Genomic DNA, 19,153 nt, shown 5'->3' with positions numbered 1-19,153 from the left:
ATCATAAAGATATACATATATTTATAATACATATATATTTAAAGGTCTATTATAAAGCTATATATATACACATACATATACACACATATACATGCATATATAGTATAATTTTGTTTTTCTTTTATCTTTTGTTTCATAGTTTCCAGTGTAAAGGCTTATGCATATTTTGTTACATTTATTCCTAGAAATTGGATGGGTTTTGATGCCGTCATAAATAATATACTCTTTTAATATATACACAGTGATTTCCATTCACAGTATTTATGCAAGAAAATAGCAAACTAATAGGTGACAATGATGACACTGCAGTTTACTGAGTAGAAAATCTTTTTAATTAAAAAATAAAAGGTAGAGGCCTGCCCAGTGGTGCAGCGGTTAAGTTCGTGCATTCCGCTTCGGCAGCCAAGGGTTCACCAGTTTGGATCCTAAGCGCGAACCTACTCACCGCTCATCAAGCCTCCCTTAGGTGTCGTCCCACATAGAAGAACTAGAAGGACCTACAACTAAGATATACAGCTATGTCCTGGGGCTTTGGGGAGACAAAAGAAAAAGAGGAAGATTGGCAAGAGATGTTAGCTAAGGACCAATCTTCCTCAAAGAAATAAAAATAAAAAAATAAAAATAAATAAAAGGTAGATGAATTGGATATTCACATGGGGAACAAGTAAATCTTGATCCCTACCTATATATGCCATACACACACACAAACACACACACAACCATTTCCAGATAGATTTCAGATGTAAAGGCAGGAAAAAAGAAACAATAAAGCTTATAGAAGAAAACTTATACTAACATCTTTATAACTTTGAAGATGGCAAAAATTTCTTAAACAAGATTCATAAAGTACTAACCAGGTAGGAAAAACAATAAATTGGAGTATATTAAGGTTAGAAATCTCTGTTTATCAAACAAAAACCATCAGTGAAAAGGCAATCCATAGAGTAAGAGATGGTATTCACAAGACACATATCTGACAAAAGACTCACACCCAGAATATATAAAGAACTTCTACAAATAAATAAGAACAGAGAGATAATACAATAGGAAAAAAGGCAAAAGACTTAAACAAGTACATTACAAAAGAGGATATCTGAATGGCCACTAAATTTAATAAATGGTGCTCTCTCTCAGTCATTAAAGAAATGCAAATTTAAATTACAATGAGATCCACCATACACCTGTTAGAATTACTAAAAAGGGAGAAAAAAGTCAGCATCTACAAAAATCCGAGTATTGACAATGATATTTAGCAGTAATTGGAATTCTCAAACACTCCTGATAGGAGTATCTATTAATATAAATACACTGAAAAATAATTAGGCAGCATGTACCCCATGACTGAACGATGACATACTTAGGTATTAACTCAACAGAAACATATGTCAACCAAAAAACATATGAAAAGATGTACATAGCAGCATTATTCATAATAGCCCCAAAACGGAAACCCCAAATGCCTGTCAACAGTAGAATTAATAAATCGTATATAATACACAAAATGGAATTCAGCAATGAGAAGAAACAAACTACAACTACATGCGATGTCAGGGTTGAATTTCACGAATGTAATTTGAGCAGAATACTTACTTTTGTACTTATATAACTTAAACAGAGCCGAAACTCATCTAAATTGTTAGAAATCAGGATAGAAGAGAGTGGAGGAGGGTTTCTAGAGTGTTGGTGATTAATATTCTGTTTCCTGATTTGGGTGTCAGTTATAAGGGTATGTTGATAGTGCAAAAATTCAACAAGCTATACACTTAGAATTGGTAACTTTCTATATGCATGTGTCATAATTCAATAAAAAAATTCAAAAACAAGTACAAAAGCATGAAGTAGGGAATGCCTTTCTGGCTAGGACATGAGGTGCCTGAAGGGGAATAGAGGTAGAAATAACAATAAGAATTAGTTGGGACCATACTGACAAGGACTTCACATGCCAAGATAGATGTTTGGGTACCTTTCTCTAGACCAGGATGTGGCAAACTCCTTCAGTAAAGGGCTAGATGATAAATATTTTAGGTTTCGTAGGCCATAAGCTCTCTGTCACAACCACTCAACTCTGACATTGCAGCATGAAAGCAGCTGTAGATAATAAGAAAATGGATGAATGTGGCTGTTCCAATAAAATTTTATTTAGAAAAACAAGGTGGGCCAGATTGCCCACGGCTTCTCTAGACAGTGAGAGCCATAGAATGTTTCTGAGCATTTAGTGACATGCTGAGAGCCGTGTTTCAGGAAAATCATTCTAGCAGATATATAGAATACTCTATATGTCTGTTCTCTAACGGATATATAACAGAGTGATGAGCGAGACTGCTGCATTCATCCAGAAAGACATACTGGGACAGAAGACTATGAACAAAGAGAGTATCAATAACTTCTTTCCTTTCAGTCTTGTGTCCTCCACAGCTGCTGTCTCACTCCCAACTATGAATCAGGAAGGAAGGCATGAACCCCACCCCCACCTTCACCACCCACCCCACCCGCACACATACACAAAAAAGAGTCATGATTATTTAGTTGGTCAGAGTCTAGAAAACGGATTGGACTGCTTTTTCTAGGCATGGTGCTCTCAAGGAAACACACAGGCTTGATACGACTTTCTGAGGGATCTTTGCCCAGCCATCTCTACATCTCCAGATGTTTTCTCTTCCTCTGGTGTGGTAGCCAGGCCTTAGCTTTATTAAGCCTGGAATAGCTCAAGGAGACAATGGGAGCAAGATGCCATCTTTCCATCTCTCTCTCTGCTCCTTTCTCTTTGCCATCAGCAGGTGTAAGCAGGCAAGCCAGCCCTACAGGTAAACAGAGGAAGAATTACCTCACCTAAACTGCTAGACAATGGAGAAAATGGAAAAGGAAATGCATCCCTCTCTTTCTTCTTTCCTCTTTTCTTGGGTGCTTCCTGCTCCTTCCTCCCCCAACTCCCTTACTCCCTGCCCCCCCCCACACACATATACAAGTGAATTAATTAGAGTGAGAGCAAAAGAGAGGAGAAAGAACAAATCACTCTTGGCATTTGAGTTCACTTGAAATTCTCATAGCTCCTGAAAATGAAGAAGGAAAGGCATGTGTCTTCCCATCCTGAGCCATTTTCCCACAGGCACTTTCTCTCCACCCCTCCTTCCTCCAGGCAGAAATATTCACCTTGTTAATCATTCTACCTGCATCAGAAAACATTACCTCCACTACCGCAAAATAGCAGCCTCATTACTGCCAGCCCACAGTCAGATGAATTTCCCCAAAGGCCCCCAAACCTTTCCCATTTTATTACCATGTCACTCCTCATTTTAACACATATTAATCACAAAGATACATTTTTCTTGGGCTGTGGATTTAAGTAGCCCTTTCCAAGCACTTGGTAAAGGTTGGTTCGGGGAGGAGGAAAAAGGAATGATTAAATTTGCAAAGTAGACTTTCTATCCCAATTTGTATACGCAGAAAGAAGGAACTGTTGGGGCTTGTTTTGCAGACTTCAAAAATGTGTTAGGAACTCATTCCTTCTGTGGGTAGGAGGCTGTAAGCATATGAATAGGGGTCTGGGGTTCAAATCATCCTGGCTTAAAGCATGGCTTCACTACTTACTAGCTGTGTGACTTGGACAAATGGACTCATCTTTCTGACCCTCGGTTTCTTCATCTATAAAATGAGAATACTTCCTTCCACGGTGGTTGTGGGGCTTAACAAGGAATCCAGTGCCTGGCCCAAAGCAAGTGCTCAGTATACTTTAGCCAGTGTTTTCCTTCTTTTCTCTTGGTTAAAGGAACCACACTAAGAACCCCATCTTACTTCATAAGAACAAGGATCGCCCAGGCTATTTTCCTCTCTCTTTCCTGCTTCTCACAAAAAGGGACTAGTGTTTGTCCTTGTATCTCTGTTTTGTTTTGTTTCAGGATTCTCTGAAATCTTTAAAGGGAAATGCAAACTATTTTTTCTTTTTCTTTTAGTGTTTAATGGACTTCTCTCCCAGTTTCTGCTATTTCAGAAATGGGACTCCTCCGTCTTTGCAGGGTAGAGAAGATAAGTTATTCATTAGTGTCAGAATATCCATGGCAAAGAAGAAAGTCAAAGTGCACTTTCTTGTACAAAGCCAGTGCTTTGGTGGGGCTTGGAGTCTGTTTCTTGTGCAGTGGGTCTGGGCTGCATGGATCCAACCTCACTCTCACGTGCCAGCCTCCATCCCCTCTTCTCAACCAACAGCCTGCAATGCCAGAGACCTGGGACACAAGTGTGGACTATGACCAAGGGAAAGCTCATTAGCTTTTATGAGGATGACGACTATTATTGTGGCCTTGTAGCGGCTGAACTCAAAACATGAAGTCCATAAGCATAGTTAAGGATGGCAGTGAGGCTCAGTGTCAGGGGGTCTAATTTCTAAACTCAGATCTGTCACCAAATAACTGTGGGACAATGACCAAGTCACACTTCATCTCTTGACTTCAGGTTTCTTGAGTATTAAATGAGGACATTAGATTGTATACCCTCTGAGGCTCCTTTTTCCCCAAAATTGTGTCTACACTAGTGGATCCAATACTTGTATGAAAGTTGTTAACCTTTGCTCTTCAAGGTGAGTTAATTAGTAAGTAGTCATATTATATTAAAAGGGGAGACCGCAACCCATGTTGGGACATTTCTGTCATACATCAGTTAGATTCTTTGCCAGCAACACTGTTGTAACTTTTGCATAGAAAAAGGAAGTTAAATGGAACAGCACTGGGTAATGCTCAGAATTAAAGGAGGATAAGTGAATATCATAAATGTCACGGCTTTGTGAAGTCAGGAAAGAAGGAGCGTCTAGAGTCTTCCATGGGTGGAATTTGTGGATTGTCTATTTCTTACACAGGCTTAGGACGAGTTGGCTCCAGCTTCTTGCCTCTCTTATATGTTTCCATCAGGATTGTGGTAGGAATGCAAGGGTCCTGTAATTACAACCTCATCAAAGCCACATGGAGTGAGAGGAAGGCAGTTCTCCAGGGGCAGAAAAAAGGGAATCCCTATGCAGCCTGATGTCCACTGAAGAAATTCATCTTCCACCAAGAAGGCACAGGTGTTGTGGGGTTTTGTCTACCATTTAATGGGAAGGGAAAAGTATTAGAGTTTGTGCTCTCAAGCCTGAAACAGTCAGGTCTCATGGCAGGAGCAGATTTGCCTGTGTAGGTTCTGCAAGTAGAGCATGTACCCTGGGCCACGTCCTCTGTTTGGCCCTTGACTTTCGAACTTCTGAGAGACAGGCATTACTAATCCCTTTTGTAGACGTGGAAACCAAGGCTCAAAGAGGCTGAGTGAGCTTACCCAGGCCACACGCTGGGTAAGAAGCAATGCTGGGATTTGAACCCACATTTGTTTGACTCCAAAGTCTGACCCTATTCATTGCACTCTGTGCTAACAAATTACAGGAGCAGGGATGCTTTCCATGGTCTGATGTGGCAACACCCAGAATCCTGAGGGCTTGGATGAGAATTTCTGTCTTGGTCTTTCCCAGGCAGCAGCATCCCCTCCAAAAAGGAGAATTTGGAGACAGAGAAGGAAACTTAGGGAGGAATGGGGGATGTTGAGACCTCACCTATTACTAAACACAGTTCTTACCTCTCTCTGGTTACTTTCCCAAGATTTGGAAGTTCATAGCTTTTGATAAACAAAAAGAAGAAAGTAAATATGATTTTTAAACTTCCACGCTCAGGAGGGAGAGAAAATGCAGTCATATTTCAATCTTCTCCAATGCTTTTACTCCTTCTGGTTTACTTACGTTCCATAAAGGAACTGGATTGAATATGACTAAAAAAAATCTAAACCCTATCTCAAAAAGCTGGAAGTTATATCTCTTCTTTTGGAAGGTGATTTCTATTTCTGCTTCACTCCCGTGAGGTGTGGATGACTGGCCTCAAGGTTCCCTTTTCTCAAATATTGAGTCTTCCATGTGTGGCTTTTAACGGAATCTGTGATTTTTCTCATATTGCTTTGAGCCCCAGAAAACACCACTGCAGTGACAGGCCTCTTGTGCTTTCCCAACTACTGGACTAAGTGAGCCACATTTCCTGTTTCAAATACAAAACTTAAGACGAGAATGTGGAGGTGATTTTCTCAAAGTTACCATCAGGAGGACAGGACCTTCCAATATGAAAACAGAACACAATTCCCACCCCACCCCCCCAAAAAAAATGTGTGTGTGTGCATGTGTATTCCTTAGCTTAGACTCAAGACAATAAATAGATATCTTCCTAACAACTCTGAGCCATTGGTGCAATGACTACCAGAGTTACTGTGTGGGGAGAGCTTGTGAGGCCCAGCAGAAATAAGTCCCATGATTGATCGCCAATGTCTGCCGTGGTCACAGGACTGATAGAATATGTTTTGAGTATGTATTGAGCAATATAGCAAGAGTCTCATTCAAAATAGATAAGATCAGGGTCTCAAATATGTTAAGGGCAATGGGAGGGAAAATGGCAGAAAAGTAGACTTGCTGCATAGTTGATTGTCACCGGACAAGGCACAAGACTGACTCTCTTCCCTATATAACAGTTTCCTTACTCTACCACTCCACCACTCTTGTCTTTACCCTTCCAACCATTAGGGCTTTGGGGAACTTCTAATATCCTGAGAGAGGAGTGACTGCTTCTTTTCTTTCCCTGTTAGCTTGCCACTTATTAGCTCATACTTTAATTATCAGGTAACACAGTATGTTAAGTATCAGTAACACGGTGGTTCTCAAACTTTGCTGCACATTACAGTCATCTAGGGAGATTTTAGAACTCTCAATGCCCAGGTCACATCCCAATGAAATCAAAATGGCAGTAGGTAAGAGCCAGGCATCAGTAGTTTTAAAAGAACCTCAGGTGATTCCAACAGGCAACAAAGTTTGGAAACCATTGAGCTAACATATAAGCAAGTGAAAATAAAGATGGTGCCAGAAGCACAGAAGTTACAAATGGGTAGGGGGTACCAGAACCAAAGTTCTGGCTTATAACTGTGTGGAGGGTTCACTCAACTCTGGCAAAGTCGAATGAAGGGCCCCATGTGAAGACTTCAAAAAATCTCTTAGGACAAATTGAAGGAAGTGGTACTTACAGCAGGAATTTACTGACTTATAAGAGGTAGAAGAGACTTCAAATATACACAGATTTACACTACTTTAGATAGACTCATGAGTGACAACTAAACGTGTTATTAGAATCATGGAATGTCAAAGCTAGGACAAGCACAGATATCATCTAATCCAGCCCCTGCATGTTATGGATGGAGAAACTGGGACTTAGAGAGAGAGAAGAACTTACTCATAGCCACTTAGTCAATTAACAGTGGTTCTAGAACCTTACACAAAGTCCTCAAACCCGTGTCCCTCTACTGGTTTCACTGTTCCTCATCATCTGTCTGTCCTTTCTTTGGGACCTAACATGTCCAAAATGGAACTAGTTATTCACACTCACACACCAGTCTTCCCCAACTCCCAGTGGCCTTACACAAAATTATAATAGTCATCCTTGATTTCTCTGTGCCCATCCTTCCCTACAGCCAACCCATCAGCAAGTCCTTTAGATTCTATCTCCAAAACATATCATCAATCTTTCTGCATTCTGCCATCTTCATTGTCATCGCTTCTATTCAAAACCACTCAGCTCTTCCTTGAATCGTTGTTACAGTCTCTTAACTGTGCCGCTGGCTTTCCTCTCTGTTCCACTCTCCACACAGCAGCTCGATTTGCATTCTTAAAATGCAAATCAGTTCACATAGCTCCCTTGCTTAGAAAAGATTTCAAAGAGTTCTTGTTGCCTTTAAAATAAAATCCAAACTCTTTACTGAGGACTATAGGCTCTGAATGCTCTGGGCTCTGTCCCTCTCCAACCTCAGCTCAGGCCACTCTCCACTTACTCACTAAGCTCCAGTGGCCGCACTGTTTCTTTAGGTTCCTAGAACCCTCTGACTCCTCTCCAGCCCAGCATTCCCGTCCACGATGTTTCCTGCCTCAAACGCAGCCCCCTCCCCACCCCCTCTTCTTCCACTTGGCTGCCTCCTTCTGGGTCTTCAACTCTCAGTTAAAGGGCTCTTCTCTCTTCCCTCTGATCATCCTGTCTAAGGTCTTTCTCCATTATGTCCCATCTGGGCCCCTTTTTATTTCCTTTCTAATATTTAATACCACGGGTAACTATTTCGTTTATGTATTGGTTTGTTGTCTTTTTTATTTTTCTCCTCCGCTAGTATATGAGCTCCACAAGGGAAGAAAAAGCACCATATCTGGCGTGTTCATTGTTGTATTTATTCCTGGCCCCTAGCAGAACACCTTTAATTACAGAATTGTTGAAGGAATGAATGAATGAAAGCATATGACACTATCATGATTTAAGCTGTCTCCTTGGAGGCTTCAGAACAAGGCTGGATTAATAGCCAAGCCAGGACTAGAACTCAGGACTCCTGATGACAACACTAATGATCTTCACTCAGATTATGCCACCTGGTGGAGAGAATCAGGACAGTGTGTGATATTCCCCCAGAATCGCTTAGCACCCCATGAAGACAGGCTCTGGGCGTGATAAAACTCAATAGCTCTGCTTTATAAGAGACGTTATGAACGCTTTCAACAGCTCTGACGACAGCTTTGGCTACAGAAAGCAGCAAGCTAGAAGTCAACAAGCACTTGCCTTCGTTTGGATTCTGGTTCTGCCATTTCTCCTATGATTTGATTTGACCTGCCTAGGTCTCAGCATCCTCATCTGTCAACGGAGATAATAAGCCTATTCTGAATATTCCTAGAAGAATAGTGAGGAATAAAGGAGACCGTGAGTGGAGGGAAGATTCGAAGATCACACAGTACTGTCTGTATACGTTAGAACAATTAATATTGTTGCTGTTTCTATCAGCTTTATGATTTACAGAATATTCTGCTTTTCTAAACCCCTTCCTTTGTCCTTCTCTCTCTTCTCCTAGCCCTAGCATTTCTTCTTTGTTTAATAATAATAATGAGGAGGAGAAGGGGGAGGAAGAGAAGATGAGAAGCAGCAGCTCCCATTTACTGATCAGCTTCTACGTGCCAGACTCTATAGACAGTAATTCTGATCCTCACCAGCTTCTACGAGGAAAGTGCTAGTATCACTCCTGTTTTACAGATGAGGAAACCAAGGCTCAGAGGTAAGGTAAGTAACTCTCTCACACAGCACAGTAAGTAAATAGCAAGCTGGGATTCAGCCGGTCTACTTGACTCCAAAGCCCATGCTTTTTTCTACCATGCCACGCTGTCTCCCTGGATTAATGGAAGAAGTGTCTGGGCGGGAGTGTGGAGTAAAAGCAAGCCACACTAACACTCAGGCCGCAGGCCCCTTGCAGCTGGCTGTTTTTTGTTGTATTTTACTACAAAAGTAGCTGTAAGAAGTCATCTTAGACAAGAAGAGAGGTGGGAGAACTGCACCTGTTTACAAATGATCCGCAAATCTGGCCCATATGTTTATGGAAACTCTTTTTTTTATTGTGATAAAACACACATGACACAAAATTTACCATTTTATCCATTTTAAAAGGTATAACTCTGGTGCGTTTCGTACACTCATAATGTTGCACAACCATCACCACTACCTAGTTCTAGGTCATTTTCATCATCTCAAAAGGAGAGCCGGTAGCAGCCTTTAAGCAGTCACTCCCCAGCACCTCCCCTCCCCCAGTATCCACTAATCTACTTTCTGTCTCTACGGATTTAAGCAAAGTCTCGGATTTAAGCAAAGTCTCTTCATTCCCTCTTGAATAAGACCCTTGACAAGATGGCTGTTTCAGAAAACATCAGCTCTCCTTCTGCTCAAGGTTCTGCCACAGCATTTTCACCTGGTTCCCCAGGGAGCTACCTGCTAAGTACCTAATTGAATGACACAAGAGCTGATAAATAGCTTCTTCCCCCAGGGGAGCCATTGCACCAGCAACTGAAGATGCCTAAGAACATTAATGTCCATTAGAAGCTGTCTAGATCTCTGGGGACAAGACAGGCTTTCCAGGAACAGAGGTGGACAAGACTGCACAATGATACAGAGGAGCAAGCAAAGAGGTTGGAGTTCGACAGACCTGAATTTGAATCCTGGCTTCTCCACGTATTAGCTATGAGACCCTGATCAAGTTACTCCACCTTCCTGAGCCTGTTTCCAAAAATGTACAGTCAAGATGGTAAAACCTACCTAGCTGGGGATAGGAGGAAGTTAAGGGGGATCCCAAATGAGGCACTTAATACCTGTTTGCTATGACTTCAATTCTTGGACCCGTGCCAACTCAGGAAGACATTATAGCTACTCTACACGATCTGAAAATTAAGAGAAATGATAAGAACCTATTTTTACCATGTGGAAAAATAAACAAGGATTATGTTACCTCTATTGAGATGAAAAAGAAATTTACTAAATTCTAGGTCATATCCTGATTTCACTCCTCTCTGGGTGACTAGTCCAGGATCAGAACCCCGGGGCCTCTGGGCCAGAGCATTTTTTAACAAATTTAAGTCCTCCATTTGCTTTCCTTTATATTGGTGAAAATTATATCAAATATTAGTACTGCTATTATAATAACTTTCAACCTACTTCAACATATTTTATACAGTGGAGGAAATCAATTATTGAAAGTAAACCATGAACTAGTCACTGTGCCAGGTTTAATTCAAAATGTATTATCTACGTGCCAGCCACCATTCTGGGTTCTGAGGTTAAAAGATTAATAAAACAAGACTAGTGCAATCAGAGGACCTTGATTTCAAATCCCAGCTACACTAACTGCATGACTTCAAACCAGTTACCTCACCAAGGCTCAACTTGTTCATCTATGTAATAGAGATGATAATAGTACTAACTTCATAAGGTCATTTTGAGGATTAAATGAGATAATCTATATAAAGTATATAGCACAGTGTACCAAGTCAGCTGTCAATAAATGTTAGATATTTGAATTATAATATAATTTTTAATAATAAGAAGCAAACACAATAACATACGAAGATGAGTTCTGTTGGACAAAAGCTCTCAAGTCCAAGAATCCAGGATTGTTTTCTGGAGGAAGTAATGTCTTAAAGGATGAATATGAATTAGCCAGGTGGAGAGGGCAAGAGGGCAAGGTCATTCTAAGAGGAGTGAACAGCAAAGGCAGGAAGGCTTGCAGCAGTGAACAGTACGATAGAAGCCGCAAGCAGTTTGGCGTGAGGCCGTGAGAGGTAGGAGAGCAGAGCCCAATGAGGACAGACTCTGTGGGCCATACTACAATTTAGCCTGTATCCTGCGGGCAGTGGGGAACCACTGAAGGTTTTAAGCAGGAGAGTGAAATGCTCTGCTCTGCATTTTAAAAAGATCCCTCTGGCAGTTACATGCAGGGTGAATTTAAGAAAGAGAAATCCGGAAGCAGGGAGACCAATTAGGAAGCCATTGGAATAATTCAGATAAGATGACAGCAAACTGAACCACGGCAATGGTAGCAAAGACAAAGAAAAAAAAAGGTATAATAAAAATATTTAGGGCCGGCCCTGTGGGTTAGCAGTTAAGTGCGCACGCTCCGCTGCTGGCGGCCCCGGTTCGAATCCCAGGCGCGCACCGACGCACCGCTTCTCCGGCCATGCTGAGGCCACGTCCCACATACAGCAACTAGAAGGATGTGCAACTATGACATACAACTATCTACTGGGGCTTTGGGGAAAAGAAAGGAGGAGGATTGGCAATAGATATTACCTCAGAGCCGGTCTTCCTCAGCAAAAAGAGGAGGATTAGCATGGATGTTAGCTCAGGGCTGATCTTCCCCACAAAAAAAAAAAAAAATATTTAAAGGTAAATCCAAAAGATGTTGGAGATTGATTGGATTGAGGTTGAGGGGGAGGTTGACAGGAGGTTTCCGGTGGGGTGTCCACGTATACAGTGGGGCCCTTCACTCTAGGAGGAAACACTAGAGGTGGACAAGGATGCAGAGGGAAGATGAGGAGTTCCCTTTATTTGTCAAATAAAGAGTATGACATGTTGGGTTTGACTAACACTGAGATGTGCCACTCAGATCCCCCTCCAGGAATGAAGGCCTCTTAGAGGACTGCCTCAGCAGAAGAAATGGGCCTTGCCTACACCCAGTAACTGACGGGAGTAAAGGCCGCCTCAGTTAGGTCAACTCAGAACAACTCTGAAGGGTCTTCTCAGCTGCGCAGCCACCTGTGGGGCCTCTGTCTTCCCTGCCCAACCCTCTTCCCTGCCTTCCCTCTCACAGGTGAGAGCCCTCCCTAATGAACTTCCTGCCTGCTAACCTCCACCTCAGAGTCTGATTCCTGAGGAGCACAACCCACCACAAGTTTGTTTCTTTTACTCAGCACAACAGCTCTGGGAAGAGTATGAGGTGCTGATAATTATCTCTGTTTAACAAATGAGGAGACTGAGGACAGGATATGGAATTGTGCTCAAGGGCACTTGGGTGGTTAAAGATGAATCAGAATGAGACTCCTTACACACTCTACTCTATTTGGCCACCCACTTTTTCTTCATTGTACCTTTAAGCAAGCTTCTCAAGCCTGACTGAACATGATAATCCTCTAAGGAGGTTTTATTTTAAATATTAGTGTCTGGAACCCAGCACCAGAGATTCTGAATCTGTGGGTCTCAGATTGGGCCCCTGTAATTTATTAGAATCCCCTTGGTTGCAAGTGACAGATCAGGCTTAGTAACAAAAGAATTGTGTGGGGGAAATAATTTATAAAGACATTGCAGTGTCTCATTGAGCGTAAGGGTAAAATACAGTGCAGCCTCAGAAATAATGGAACCGACGTCTCAAGTGCCATCAGAAGTCATATTCTTTTCCTTTTTTTCTCCTTGTGTGCCTGCTTCAGTTCTGTTGTGCTTCTTTCTTGACCTATCATAGCATTCATGGCTAAAAACAAAAATGACCACAACAGCTGTCAAGCTTTATATCTTATCAGTGTAGACACCCAAAAAGAGTCTAGGTTGTCTTTCTCAAGACTAGAATCAAACTCCCCATGAGACACTCTGATGAGCCCAACTCTGGTCAGGGGCCTGCCCCTGAATAAATCAATTGTGTCTTAGGGGTGAGATCATAGTAGAATATAGTTAATTACTCCTTCTGCAATGATTTTGGCTGGAGCAAGGGGTAATTCCTCGCTGAGCAGACAGTTCCAAAGCCGTCCACTGCATCACCTCACACCATCCCTTGGCCTCTTCATAACTCCTTATTTCCATCCTTCTAATCCCGACATGGACTTGATTTGAAATTGTTCCTTTGGTGGTTTAACTTCTATGTGTTCTTGACCCTGAAGAGGCTAAAGAGGAGAGGAAGCCGATTGGGATCAAGGACATAAAATCAGAGATGCCTATGATATGAGAGATAGAGGGAAGGCTCGTAGAGATCTTCTCCCTCAAACTGTGCCATTTTTCATTTCATTGGGAGAAGCTGAGGAGCAAAGAGGTTCAAGATTTTTCAAGATCACATTGTGAGTTTGTGGCAGAGTTGGACCTGGTACCTATTTTTTTAGGCTCTCAGTCTAGTGTTCTTATCTTTACAAAGAAAAAAAGTGTTGGAGCAATTACCAACGGAAAAGAATTCAAAAATTAAGATAAAACACCTCTGAGATAAAGTAAATCAATGAAAAAATGGAATTTGATGTGTACAAATTTGATTTCTACGCCATTTTTCTCACCATTTACTCATTCTATAAATCAAGAACAACCCACAACAATCACACCATGTCTAATGCTAGTATAGTTCCAGGGTAGCCACCGTGACAAGTAGTCATGAGACAAATGTACTATTTTCATCCTCAAATAGAAGCAATAGAAGGTTTAGATTTGTCAAGCAGACCCCTAATTAACAGATCAGTTGCCTGGGGCTCTAAGAAGGATTATCAGAGGAGGATTATGGAGGCAGCACAGGCAGGCAGGAAGCTCACTGACCAGTAGGCAGGAGACCTGGGTTCTAGCCCAACTCCACCCCTGGTTCTGATCCGCTGAGCCAGTCATTTCCCTTCTCTGGGCCCCAGTCACCCTGTCTGTAAAATGAGGAGTTTGACTAAAAATGCATTTCCCCAACTTTAGCTACGCCACCTTGTCACTTCTTCAGTAACTGCAAGCCAGCTGTATCATCCTTTCTTTAATACTCTTTCTTTACATCAACTCTCTTTACTGAAGTTTCAACAAGAAAACTTTATCACTGTTATAAATGGAAAACCAGTATTACTTACACTAATTGAGGATAACTACATCAGCATATATGTAATTATTAAAATTAAAAAATATTCACCTGAGTTCCACAAAAAATCCTCTTGCTACCTCCAGTGGTGTGTAGACCCCATGATGGGGACCCCTGGGCCAAATGACCTCTAGGGGCTTCCAGCTCCAACTCACTATGGCTCTTAGGAATTCGCAGAGGTCGAGTGAGGCGGAAGTCAGGGGACCTCACACATAATAGAATCTTCTGCAGGCCCCCCACTCCCCGTTGCGGGGCCTAGTTCCCTGCCGTGTGCACCTTTCCCACCACCGCCCTCACAATGCAGCCCAGAGTCCCGGCCTGGGCTTGCTTACTTATCCTTTCATGGGCACCTCAATCCAAACCCTGCTGCAAGGTTGACTCTGAGAAGGACTGACCTGATCGCAGCCTCCTGTGTTTTTCCCCAGCTCATGAAATTCTAGATTTTGAGAGAGGACAGTGCCTTCACACACACACACACACACACACACACACACACACACACACACACACACACAGTTTCTAATTCCAATGCTGGAACTTCAGACAGCTCTAACAAAGGGTATGGAAGAAATCATAAGCAAGACACCTCAAATTTCATCTGTGTCTCTCATTCTACGGCCTACCACATCCACCATTTATTATTTGCTCCTCCCTCCATCCCTCCCTCTTTCTCTCTTTCTCTCCTTTCCTTCCTTCCTATTAACTTATGTCTTTCCCTGTCTACTCCTTCCTTTCTTTCTTTGTATTTCTTTCTCTGCAATCTCTTTTTCTCCCCAGCTCCAATTCTATTTTCTCTTTATATTCTTCCATCTCATTTTCTCTTTTCCAACTTTCTTCAACACTGACTTGGCCAGCGCCTTCCCAGTAACAGGCATTAGTCTGGTCTTCCCCACTGCCTCCCCCTCACCTTTCTCCACCACCCATTCATTCATCTACGCAGTCACACCCAGCCCATCCCAGCATTCATCCATCCAGTACTTATTCAGTACCCATTTCTCAGCCTCTGCTCACTTCTTGTTCATTACCCTCTTCTGGCCCCTACTCTGGCCCAACTTCTGCCCCCGCCAATTGCTGGCTGATCAGGCACAAAATTGCACAGAGGAGCTAAAACATGGAACAAGAGGGTTGACTCTGGCTAAACTTATGGCAAACATCCCAGATTGGTGTGGAGCTCAAGAAAAGTCTGCGACTGCAAAAAGAACCACAGAGCCAGACTCCTGGCACCAGCCTCCAGTGGCAGCAGAGCAGTCTTCAGCTTGGGGATGGGAGGGCTGATATCTGTCTGATGGACAATAGAGCCATCGGCTCCTTTGCCCAAGCAGTGGCGGGTCGACACTGCAGATCCCAGCCCAACCTCTGGCCCAGACTCCATGCCTGGTCAGATGCCTCAACCCTGTATGTGTCCAGATTTTGCAGCAGCTGAGAACTGCAAACTACACTGCTGGACTCAGTGTAGACTCTAGGGGTGGAATCATAGACTAGTAGAGCTGAGAGTGCTCAGCCAGTAATACGCCATTCCTTCATAAGTGAAAGAAAAGCAAGCAGGAGAAAGAAAGAGCTTTGCCTACCCCAGGTCACAGAAAGGTTAGTGGCTGAGGTGGACCAGAACCTAGGTTATGTGACAACTAACCTCCATGCCCCTGTCACCAAAGCTTTCCCACCTTCCTTTCCACCTCCCTGAAAGCCCCTTTGGATGAATTAAATGGTGAGCGTTTGCACTTTCTGCAAAGAGAGAGTCTAATTGTACTGCTCCATTTTCCCTTCTGTCTGAACCAGATGCCCTATAAAGTCAGTACAATAATAATGAAAAAAAATCAACACCAATGATTTATCAAGTGTTTACCATGTTAAGTACTTTACATAAATTATCTCATTTAAACCTCACAGCAATCCTCTGATGTAGGTATTAATATTATCCCCAATTTACAGATGAGGAAAAGAGGCTTGTAGAGGGTTTATAAGGCCATACGATTAGCAATCATTAGGACTCAATTGAGCAGCTCACATTCTTTACAATAGAGCACAGACAACATGTCTCAAAAGGAGGGGTCTCAGAGGAGGGGGACTTGTGTATAAACCAGAAAGTTAGGTAAGTGGGAATCTGCAAAAAGTGCAGAGTCCAGGCTGGGTTCCTGAGGCCAAAGGAAAGAGCGGTGTCCCAGTAGAACTTCCCAGCAGCAGGGGCCGTTCCCATGGCGGGTGGTGGGAGCGGGCGCTTAAAGCGGGATGGGTGGAGAGGACGGGATACGCAGGAGGGCTGACAACAGGGTGAGGTTTGGGTCCTGAGAAGACAGCAGCCCAATAAGCAGAACCAAGGCACAAGATCAGAGGAATGATATGAAAAAGCCTTAAAGCCTTTGTCACCTGCCTCTGCCAACCCTGGGTTCTCTGCCTAGGTGCTGGTGGGTGCCAGGGCCCTGAGGAAGGGTTAGCCTAGTGATGAGGACCAAACAAGTGGCCTTCAGGGTGAAGAGATGAAGCTGGGGTACCAGAGTGCTGTGCCAGAAAATCAAAGATCTCAGTCTGAATCCAAGAGAAACTAAGCACGTATACCTTTACCTAAAGCCCTTCAGTGCCTCCAACCCCACCTCCATGGACCACAGGATAAAATCAAGGTCATTAGCAAGGCATTCAAGGTACTTCAAGAACCAAATTCTATCAAATTCTATCATCTCCTTGACTTCCCATTCCTGGCTTTTTGTTCTCAAGCCATTTCTCCAGGCCAGGCCTTTGCTTGTGCCATCTCCTCAACTCCTTCACCTGGATTACACCTCTTCAGCCTTTAAACCTCAGGCATCACCTCCTCCAGGAAGCCCTCCCTGATTACATCTTCTTGTTAGGCCAGACTGCATATTCCTTTTCCCTTTCCTTTAATTTCCTGACATATTTATATTATTGTGCTATCCATCCTATAATTTCCTATTTATGTGTCTGTGCTTGTCTTCCCCACTAATGTGTGTTCCTTGAGGCCATGTCAGTGTCTGGTATATCTCTGCCTGCCTAAGGTAGGCTCAGCACATAGCAGCTACTCAATAAATATTTGATAAATGAATGAATGCAAAACGACTTTGTCGTTATCTGACCTACATAATTCCCCTGTGACTCAGTTTACCTAGCTAAGAATAAGACCGACTTCCTGTTCTGCCTGCCTCACAGGACTGTGAAAGGATGAAATTAGGTGAGATAAATGAAAAGCTCTGAGAGCTTTAAAAGCGGCAGGAGTGTAAGGGATTCTTATTATCTCATGCCTCCCTGGGGCCGCCTGAGTGGCTGTACTATCTTCTGCTTCCTTGTCGGTCTTCAGAGGAAGTTTTCCTCCCAAAGAAACCAATTCAAGTTTGCTCCAGATAAGTGATGATAAAGATCATACTGATACCCCTCCTTCTCCTCCTCCTCCCTGTCCTGTTTTCATGAAAATGGGCTGCCCCAGAGGAAAGGAGAAGGAGTCAAAACGTAACAAGCATGTTCTCCCTAGTAATGCCTCTGCATGCTGGGCAGGCCACAGAACTCCTGGTGCAGCAGGGAGGGGCTGGGGGAGGCAGGAATAATAACTTGAGAGCCCAGGAATTCAAACCACAAGTAGGCAATGGGATGAACGCTGTTTTCCCAATGACATTGTGGGAGATCAAAATTGGCCACCTCAAAATATGTCTTTTTACCTTGGTTATTTTATTGATAGACTGGGAGGGTCCTTGCTAAAACCAAACATTTACATTTGTAAGGGAAATCTCCACTTGTAAAGGTATCCCCCTCTCTGTACCAGGAAGAAGGGTGGATGACTTTATCTCTAGAAACTGTTATCAGTGTGGAAAGGGAGGACTTAAATCTGCACACTCTTGATTACCGTGCTTTCTGGTCTGTGCTTTATCTCCCATAGCTGACTCCCCCACCCCCAACATCCTCCTTTGTCTACCTGAATATGCTATTTAAGGTGAAAACCTCTGCCATTTGTCAAGAAACTCAGTTTCCCTGGCTTCTCCCATGTATACATGTTATAAAGCTTTGTTTTATTTTCTCCTTCTATTCAGTCTCATGTCAATTTAATTTGTAGCCCAGCCAGAAAGGACCCAGAGTGAGTAAAGAATAGTCTTCCTCCCCTTCAACATTTTGCATTTGTTTTTTGCCTGAAAAATACATGATTGAATGGAAGTACAGGGTGCAGGGCATCTGGTATGTAGAGGTGTGGGCTTTATCCCAGACTTCTGGCCCAGCTGTGTGACCCCAGGCAAGTCCCCTTTGCTATCTGGGTGCCACACATGTTCATTTGTGAAAGGGGACAATTATAATATGATAACCAAAGTGTAGTGAGAACCAACTGTGTTCAGGGCTGGCCTCAGCTCTGTGTTTTGCACAAGTTTCCCCCAATGATCCCATCCCATTCTTCCTCACCATTCATCTCAGCTTCACAGAGGAGAGGAATGAAGTTCAGAATGGCTAAGTGAGTGGCCTGTAGTCACAGAGCTGGCGAGTTCTGAGTCACGTGCCTGACTTCAATGCCCTCACTCCTACTACGTTTCCCAGCCTGAACGTGTGTCCTCATGGAAACAGATATAACGAATGTTTGGGGAAAAATTAAAATTCCATATGACCAGGAGGTATTATTATGAAAATGTAGTTTATCCCCAATGATGTATTAGCCTTTAGGAGACAACGATGCTTTTTGCAAAACTGAAAGAGAGAGCGAGAGCAAGGAAGAGAAGGAATTAGATAAGACACTTTTGTTTAATATGGGCTTTCTCTTGCCCAAGATAGTTATTGCAACTTTATGGAAATAGAGTCAGGGATACTAAGTAGGCCTCCATTTTTTGCCCAAATATTTTAGGCACAAGAGCAAGTGAAAGCAGTGTTCTTTTAGGAAGCCCAGACTCTCGAATGTGCCATTGTCAGTTTGACCTTGGACGTGACCCTTAGTGTAGAGATTAGATGCAGAGACTTGAAAAAGAAACAGGCAGGTGCTGAACCCCCAGCT

This window comes from Diceros bicornis, chromosome 1, assembly GCF_020826845.1.
Source record: "Diceros bicornis minor isolate mBicDic1 chromosome 1, mDicBic1.mat.cur, whole genome shotgun sequence".
NCBI lineage: Eukaryota > Metazoa > Chordata > Mammalia > Perissodactyla > Rhinocerotidae > Diceros > Diceros bicornis.
Note: the sequence above shows the minus strand (reverse complement) of the source record.